Source organism: Otolemur garnettii, unplaced genomic scaffold, assembly GCF_000181295.1.
Source record: "Otolemur garnettii isolate 467f Iridium unplaced genomic scaffold, OtoGar3 scaffold00085, whole genome shotgun sequence".
Classification (NCBI taxonomy): Eukaryota; Metazoa; Chordata; class Mammalia; order Primates; family Galagidae; genus Otolemur; species Otolemur garnettii.
Genome location: NW_003852480.1, coordinates 1,256,487 through 1,266,486, shown reverse-complemented (window position 1 = coordinate 1,266,486; position 10,000 = coordinate 1,256,487). Strand labels below are relative to the sequence as shown.

Below are 10,000 nucleotides of genomic sequence, written 5' to 3'. Positions count from 1 at the left end.
CAAAACAAGCACGCTTGGTACACAGAAGATGGACAAATCTCCATCTTGCAACATTTTTTTCACTAGTAACAATTCTGTCCCTATATCCAATAACTTGATCTTGTATTTATAAGAACCTCCAACAACCAATTGTTAGAGCAAACAAAATACTGCATACCAGGAAGCGATCTGAAATAGTGGCACTCCAAAATAAATTGAAAAATGCACCGTATCATCTATATGAATAATAAAGTTAAGAGACAAGCACGAGAGTATCTTTCCTGCCCAAATCCTAACCGATCCACTTGTAATTAGTGAGAAGACAAGATCTGTTAAGTGTTAATTAGTCCAACGTGTAATAACTTACTCATTGAAAGATAAAGAAAATAATTCTGGAGACCTCTACTAGATGCCTACTGAAACATTTCTAGAATAACATTGATTTTTTAAAAAACACATTCTCCGGCCATTTAAATTTTCTTTTAATTAAACAGGAATATTTTCTTTTGAATATTTAAACACCAAAATGTCGTTCATTTCAAGATATCCTGGAAAAAACAACATTCTTATCAGTGATAGATATGCAAGAAAGCAAGGCTGTGTAAAGCAGTAATACTGAATCTTTTATCTTAAAAATTAGCTGACTCAAAAGCAAAGACAGACATCAAAAGACTCACTCACTCATTTGACATTCAGAGTCAAATGAAACTCAGCATAGAGGTGGAAAGTTCAAACATAGGAATGTTTGCTTATTTTTCTAGTCACAATTTTCCTAAATGATTTTAATCACTTCGGGGAGGGTGACTTTGAAGAGCCCTTTCTGTTTAATATAGGAAGTTTAAAATGAAAAATTGAAATTGAAAGCTTACTCTTAAAACTCATGAGGTTTTAAAGAAATTTTCTTAATATAATCTTTATGTTAGAAAACACAAGGCAAAAGCAATTCACTCTAAGCAGACACAAGATATAAGGACAAATGTGTTCGACATGCTGCCCTAAGAATTCTGGCAGCTGTATCTATGACAGCACGGTATTTGGGGTGAAAATCTAGAGTCAACCGCAGCGTAGAGGAGGTGTATGCCTCTGCAGTTTGTAATGCCCATAGCAGAGAGAGCTGCCCAGCCTTTTATCGTGTTTCACCATTTGAGTGGGGACTGCTATCCTGAGACAGGTTTGTGGACCTTGTGGCAGGTCACAAAAGGAGGCTGTGCTTTTCAAAACAATCATAGATGGTACACACAAACCCACATGCCTTCCTCAAAAGACAGTTTCACTTTAAATGTGCATCAACATTCGTTACCTACTAGTACTGGTCCTTATCATCTCATTATTTAACTACACCACTTGTAAACCTATTTTTATTACTGGACATCGTCCTGTCTTGAGATAATAGACTTGAAAGTTCATCACCAAGTCACTCCAGCTTCCTCCCTGTTGTACATACACATCTCTAAGAGGAAAAGTTCCACCAGGACTCCAACTAGGATTATTTTACCTACATGACCCTCACAGCGTCTAGCACAATATTAGGCATATAGTAGGCTCTTTAATAAATGTATGCTAATTGAGCGTTTATCCATTTGGTTAGAAAAAAGACCACACTTTGTGTTATCTGAATATTCACTTAATGTAGAAACAGCTTATTTGTTTGTTCAGTTGTCTCCTCCTATATTCTGTCTTCGTATTCTCTGCCAATTGAAAGAAGCTATAGTATCTGAGTTTGAGTCAATAGCAGGTAATCTTATTAAACTTCAATGTGTTTTCATAATGTGAATTCCCAAAAAATATGTCATCGAAATGTTTTGGAACAAAATCATAGGCTCATAATGATGAATTCAAAATGAAATTATACAAAATTATTTTATCAAATCATCCATTAAGCATGCCTATTGTTCCAAGTTTAAAATATCAATTTGGGGGCATTACAATGTAACATGAAATGCTTCCGAAATGTGAATGCACTTTGAGAAAATCTAAGAATTAGTTGTGGAGTTTTCAGTTTCATTCATAAAATCTTTCCTGTGAGTTTTGAAGACATTTCTCAAAGGATGAATATAATATTTCTAAGGATTAAAGGACTATAAAATATAATTAAGAAAAAAAATGTACCTAGCTGTAGTATTCTACAGCTGAGGTATCCTTATCTTTGCAATTTTTAATAATTTAGAAAACATACAAGTTCTGGTTTGTTAGGTAATCTAGACAGATAAGCTATGTTAGTTAAATCAGTCATTTTTTATGATAGGGCTTCACACGTATCATAATATACATTATATATTTTTTAATAAACAGGATCATATAATACAACTGTGGATTAATAAAATCTATAAATTACCCAAGACCATAAAATACACATTGTTGACTATGAATCAGATTGAAAGTAATTTTTTCATAAGTCAGAATTTTTATAAGATACATTTTTTTTTCCCAATGAGTTAAGTCAGTTATCTCCCAGTAGTTAGTTTACTGTTGACGTCTTTAACAAAGTGAAGGAAATGTTTTCATAACAATATTAATACAGGAACTATTATTTGAAGAGATATGGCCAAAAGCACACATAACTGGAGTAATTCACTAACAATGTAATACTGTTAGTTGAAAACTATCATCAATCGTCCAGGAGATTTATTGATTTGAATTTCACAGGTACTTTCAAAATAAGAACAAGGAGAATCTGACTATATTCTTACTGAGAGATAATTCAAAAGGTCTATATTTAATTTCTATTAAAATATCAGAAAAGTGGTTCATTTGAACTAAACAGTTAAATGAGTGAAGCCTAGAAATCAGGTTCTTATTCAAAACTACTGCAAACAAAGAAGTAACCAATAGAAAAGCAATCCAGAGACAAATTGAATACAATTTATCATGCGGGTTCTTAGATAGGAATTCCATCTAACCTGCATGATAAATGATAGTTTTTTGCTAAGTAAGTTTAAGTGACAGTGCTTAATTTGGCCTAATCTGTAAGTTAATGCACTGCCTGATGCCCTAGAGAGCATCCTACAATCATCCTCACCAATCTAGCCACCTGAGCATTCATTTCTTAGACTATAGCTTAGAACCTCTGTACATTGACCATTCAAGGTCAACATACAATAAACTGGTCAACATCAGGAACTAGGCCTACTGTGTTGACACATACATATACTCTATGTCTGGTCTGTAGAAATTAGGTCAGCTTCAACAGATGGCCAATAGGGAGGTTCTACTATATTTCTAAATAGAATAAAAAGAGAAAAAATAATGCAGATTTTTTTCCCCCTCCGGCAACAAAATCCCACGTGGTCAACTAAGGTAATGTGCCTAAATAGCATTTCTTGTTAAAATTCTGTATTTCGGCAATTCGTGATACAAGCACACATCCATTGTTCTACATCGAAATCACCCAGAAAATTTAAGAAATTGCATGGAAAATGAAAATCAAATACTGATGGAATTGCCACAATTAGGCCCTTTGTGTGGATATTGAAGATGAATGCCGGGCAGTGATGATCACCGCCCTCATAAGCAGGGTCTAAATTTGACCACATTCTAGCACAGTAGATGAGGGAAAACAGGCAAACCACACTGACTTTCTAAATGTGCCACACAATTTCCTATCATTGTACTATTAGTTTGAGTTCTGGTCCAGAGGAAGAGCATGATGGTGGCATCAGGAAAGCAAAGAAGGAAATGCAGAAGGAAAACAAAGGGCTGAGACATTGGTTTCCAATCTCCTCATGCCAAGATGTCTGTAGGTAAAAGTTTTAGATTTTTCTAAGGAATCACTGCACCTTCCATTTCTATCTCTTCCCCAAATACAAGGACACTAGATTTAAATACCCTCAATATACTGACTTCTTGAAACTTTCACATGCAGCTAAGCCAAGAATGACTGTGTGTAAGGTGCCATGTTAAATCAAGGACAATCGTTCCTTAAGCCAGAGTGATAAGGTGAAGCTAATTTCTTCAGGAGGACATCTGCCACCACATTTGCTGAGGAGATAAGTGATGCCTATAGTTTAATCACATACACACACCATAGATTCTCCTGTGTTTCTTTGGGAGTCAAGCCTCTTAGATTCAAATCTCTTTCCATTGTCTGATATCTTTAATGCGCATGTCAATTTAAATAAAATTTCACAGGAAAATGACAGTATGGAATTTTAATATCTAAAGACAAAACAGGAAAACATGCTCATTGACTAGAATTTTGGGGAAAATTTCATATAAACTATGCACACTGGATAGAATTATACCTAAAACAGAGATGGCTTCTTTTTCTATGAGGAAAGTTGACATTTTTTTTCTCTTTTTTTTTTTTAGAGACAGAGTCTCACTTTATCACCCTTCATAGAGTACTGTGGCATCACAGCACACAGCAACCTCCAACTCCTGGGCTTAGGTGATTCTCTTGCCTCACCTCCCAAGTAGCTGGGACTACAGGTGCCTGCCACAACACCCTGCTATTTTCTTGTTGCACTTTGTCTGGGGCCAGGTTTGAACCTGCTACCCTTGGTATATGGGGCCAGCGCCCTACCAACTGAGCCAAAGGCACCACCCCCAACATTCATTTCAATTTAGTTTTATTTCTTCTTCATATATGGCAACACAGGCATTTTTTTCCTACCAACTTAAAGAAGCCTTTTCCTTCTTACAAAAAATGACTTTTTAAAGGTAATGGTTATTAATCTTGTGAAACATAGGTATTTCTTCAACAATTAGTAGGAAAGATAGGTGCTTCCTTATGGGCATTTTTTATCACTTAGTTTGTTAATTCTTACACAATAGATAACCAAAATATCTGTTTTAGCTGTTAATTTCTAATAAAATATTAAAATATCTTCTCATTGTGTCAGCAGAATACACTTTCCTAGATGGAAGTTGAGAGATTTCCAAATACCTGATGTGGTTTACAGCAGGAGGGCATTGTAGGAGTGTTTTTAGAGCTACACTTCCCATTGTGGATAATTTATAGCTCTCACTATCACTCAGCTAATGTGTATGATGTGAGGGTGTTCAGCATGATCCCCTGGGTGAAGGGCTCTTCTGCAACTTGAACTTTACCTTGGAAGTGAGAACAATGTAACCTAAAAATTTGTACCCTCATATTAATTTGTAATTTAAAAAAAAAAGGTAAAAAACCATGAAAACAAATACTTCTTGTCATGAATAACTCTCCTTTTTTTCTAGAAAAGTCCCAAGGACTAAGAAAGTATAACAACTAACAAGAAGCCAACTCTATCTCAGAGTGGAAGAACTTGGCCTTAAGCATCATAAATGTAAGGATGAGAGTGTTACAGTGTAAATTACACATTTTTATGTGAATGTTTAAAATTTCTTTAAATTCACATAGATTCAAGGTATGTGAACTTTTTAAAGACAATTTTTTAATTTAAAAATAAAATTCATATAGATCTCATTCTGTCATCCTTAGCCATTTAGATATATGCAATCTCTATAAAAATGTGGGTTTATTTTCAAGTTGTAGTTACTTATTTGAAGTTGGAATTTTAAAAATTTACTAGCATACAGTGGAATTTTTAACAGTAGGGTCATCACTCTATAATGCATCTCTTGCCCATTTTCTATTTAGATGTAATTTTCAACATAAATTAGAGATAATCAAGTTTAATCCAGGGTATCTGAATATTTTAAATTCAGTCTTACTTTCATTTTCTGTGTTGTCTATCACTAGAAGAGTTTTCAATATTTCAGTATCTCCTTGACTTAGGCTAAAATAATCTTAACTTTTAAAACTTCATCTTTCAATAGGATGCAAAGGCATAGACAGGGTGGCCATAAAGTCTGTGTGCAATTTAAACTAGTTGTCTATTTTAAAGTTCATTGCACACAAACTTTATGGCCACCCTGTAAATGGTTTTTAAATGTTTAGACACTATAATGTTATTTCTGCAAGACTATTACTAACAAATCACAGCACAAAAAAGCATTGCTGCCTTATACACAGGCACATATAGGAGGAAGTCAGCAAAGGAAAGACAGTATGGTTAGAGAAATAAGAGAAAATACGGGAAAGTGTTGGGACTGAGGGAGGAAAAAATATGAAAGAAATCTGCACAATCGAAGTACGTGTAGAATGAATTTTCTAAAGCCTGAAAATGCACACTAAACAATTCAGCCAGTGGGTCTTTTAGGAAAGCATATTTCACAGAGAGCTCTAAGGAAGAGATCAGATTTGAAATAATGAAAGAAAAATTGGCTGGCATGAAAAAAAAAGAGGCTCTCGCAAACAAATTCATAAATGTATCTGCTAAAGGAAAGGAAAAAAGAGATATAGAAATGAAGAATAGACTGTCAAAAGAAGGACTCTTCAAAATTATAGTCAATCTTAACATAGATTGAAGGCTATGGAGAAGGTGCCTGAAGAGATGAAAAGACAAAAACCTGTGAGAGAATAAATTGCAGAGCAATGTCTGTGACAATTGGAAAGAGATGTCAAAGGCCAAGGTGGAGCTGTTAGCTTTCTAGAAAAGAAGGTTAACTATTCATCTGACACTAGCAGAATGCAAAGTTCTAAGATAAGAACAGAATTATGTTGATAAATATAAGACCCAATCTATTTTCAAGCCTCTGCCTATCACTGGAAGTGGTCTTGTTTTAATGGGATTCCTCTAACAAAAACTACTTCCCTGAATGAGAATTTTGGAATGGAACACTGCATTTTTCTTCCACAGATTTGAAAAGTATTTGTCTCAGGTTATTTACAAGAGTAAACTACCTAGCAGATATGTCTTTCTTATCCTCATTCCAGGAATTTAAGTGAAATAACCTAGGGGACCTGGAAAAAAATAAACTCAGACCCACCCTGATGCAATTAATTGGTGATTTATTCATACCTGTGCAGGGGTCGTTGTTCTGAGACAAGCCAGCCCTGAAGTGCTGGGTTTTTTGTCTTTTATACCTTTTTTTTCTCTGCATAACTTAAGCGAGCAGTGGGGAGACGAGGAACGTTGCCATTGGCAGGGTTACAGCTCAATTGTCAATGGATACATCTCAAATCACAATGGTTATGATTATATAACAATTGATCAATGGATATATCTTAAATCACAATGGTTATGGTTATATAACAGTAATTAATCAAGCCTCAATGAGTTTGTTCATTGTTCATCTACTGAGAACTTGGGGGTTTTGTGAAACTTGGGACTTTCTGTGCTTTGACTCTGGCAGGGAGGGCATGGGAATAGTCTTTAGAGACTATCATGGGAGAGCCTTTAGAGAAGGGGAACGGGCTGGAGAGGGCAGGGGAACAGAAAAGGGCAGGGGAAAGAGGGCTGGGTTACAACATTACTGTTACACAAATGAAAGACATAGATGCATGGCTGTCCCACAGCATTGGGGACAATATATCATTGTCTTTAGATACCAATGTACAAATTCATTGTAAGGATATGAGCTGAAAATATCCTACAAAACATAAGTTAAAACAATATAATCAAATAAAAACAAAAATGTTTTGCATTCTGGCATTCATCTATGGGTTTTGATATTACTTTTCCATGTCATTTTCCAACAACAATAGTAACACAAAAATGAAAGAGGAAAAAATCCAGAAGACCTAATGGTTCAGTATTTCAAGTATATTTCAGATATATTTATCATATATAATTATTATTTAGGATAATATTCTCAGTCCTCTTCTAAGTCTTTAAAATTCAATTTTGCTAAAAAATTATTTTATAATATAGATTAAATAGAAGACTGTCTTAAAAGTAAGCACATTAGTTTTCCTAATGGAGAAAATGGAGGCTGCAGAAATGGAAATAAATAGAATGAGAGAATTAAGAAGTTACATTGTTCCACAACGTATACAATTGGAAAAGGGGATATCCACATGCAAAGAATAAAGTTGAACTCAAACCTTACATGACACACAGAGTTTAACTCAATGTGGATTAAAGAGCAAAACATAAGAATTAAACCTAGAAAACGGAGAGGGAAACTTCATAATATTGGGTTTGGCGATGATTTGTCTGATATGACACCAGAAGGATGGCTCACAAAAGCACAAATAAACAAATAGGACTGTATCGAACTTAAAAACCTCTGCCAAGAAAAGGAAATGATCAACAGAGTGAAAAGGCTGGAATATATATGGAATTAGAAAAAAAAATTCAATCCATGTATCTTATAAGGGGGTAATATCCAGAATATACGAAAAACTCCTACAATTCAACAAAAGATATAAGCAGATTCGAACAGATATTTTTCAGAGAAGATGTACAAGTGACCAGGAACAATAGGAAAGGATCCTCAAAACTCTATAATCATAGAGAAATGCAGACCACAACCACAGTGACGTATCACCTCGCACCCCTTAGAATGGTCAGTACCATCCCGCCCCTTGAAGAAGCAAAAACAAAATAAGTGTTGCCAAGAATGTGAAGAAAGTAAAGCCTGTGGGCCGTGTAGTTCACTTAGCATCTTTTGAAGATTCGCCTATGATGTAGCACGTCACCAGATTTCCTTCTGTTTAAGCCTGAATCATATTCTGTTCCATAAGAGAACAGAACAGAACATGAAAAGGGAAATAAGCAAGTCCCTGGTAGGCAAACACAGCGTGGTGCAACTTAGTTGAGAGATCTAACAAAGCCAAACTCAGGAAGCAGGGTGGGGGTTGCCAGGGCCTGGGGCAAACAGGTATTTACTAAAGACTATAAGCATTTTTAACAGCTTAATGTTTTCAAATGATTAATATTGGAACATAACTTAAAAAATCACCTATTACATTCTAAACTCTTAAATTTAGGAGCAAGATTTGGAAAGATTAGCTTGCCTAAATCAGCATATTGTATCAACCCATACAAGATCAGGAATAAGACCTAGATAGCTAAACCTTCAAGATATGTGTATATACAATAAGTCATAAAAATACTCAAGCATAATGTTTAGATAAACATCTGCTATTAAAAAGAAAAAAGTCGCTTAGCAGTATTATGAAATTTAGAGAATCCAGTAAATATTTGCATATAAATTATTGATAAGATCTGAGGCTTAAATAAATGAGATTTTTAGCAGCATTTTAATCAGTTAGAAGTAGAGCTAAATCTCAGAGCTTTCTTTGACGTTTTGAAATTACTCTCAAATGTAATAAAATAGCCATGGTAATGTACATACTATTAATGGAATCATATCTTTTGGTAATTTTCTGCTTGGAAAAGAGTGTATTTAAAGTTTAAAATACAAATGTTATTTCCATGTTTTCATTGCCTTGTAAATGGCAAATTATATCATTATTGAAATCTTAATTGTATCTCTATATTAATTATGCATACGGCACGTGCATACAATGTGAATTGACTATGCAAGAGAAAGAGCAAATGATCCCCCATGACCACATATTTATTTTTTAATTGTGTTACTTACTTGGTCCATTCAAGGTCTATTGTGAACAAAGACTACCTTGAGTATGATAAATATCTCATAATTTTGTGGATTAGATGGAGAGGAAAGGTTATCAGAATCAGGTGGCTTATGATGAAAATACCAATCATGTTCAAGAGGATTGGTCATTATTTAATACACAAGCCCTGTTTAGAAAGGAAGCTGATGTTCTACCACGGATTCTATACAAGGTTCTACTGTGTCCAGTATTTTTGTCGACAATTTACACAATGACATGAATGGCCAATGTTTCAAATTTGCAGATATCGTTATCAGAGATGACAGAGCTAATATTTCAATTTTATGGGCTTGGGTCCATAAGCCAAAATCCAACATAAAATTTAATAGAGATGAATGCAAAATCTGGCCTGTGGCTTCCGTCAATTCATATTCGCAGAATGGAAGACATGAGGCTTGCCATAATTCATATTAGCATCAATCAAATGTTCAGTAAAATACAAATTTAGAGCAAACTATTAATTCAAGGCAGATACTATGAAAGCTAGGACACTTGAAGGTTTTCGGAGAATTACAGAGTCTAGATAATCTCGAATTCCTTGAAGGCCAAGCAGGGTACATAGGGAGTGAAATAAACAGGGATGGAGCAGCAGAGAATGGGGAGATTGTAGTC

The 10,000-nt window shown here is 34.7% G+C and overlaps 1 protein-coding gene across 4 annotated transcripts in view; it reads right to left on the bottom strand.

Annotated features, from left to right (window-relative positions):
• GRIA2 (glutamate ionotropic receptor AMPA type subunit 2) overlaps positions 1–10,000 on the bottom strand; it is a 144,180-nt gene that overhangs the window by 6,232 nt on the left and 127,948 nt on the right. The gene's annotated exons all lie outside the window — the stretch shown is intronic.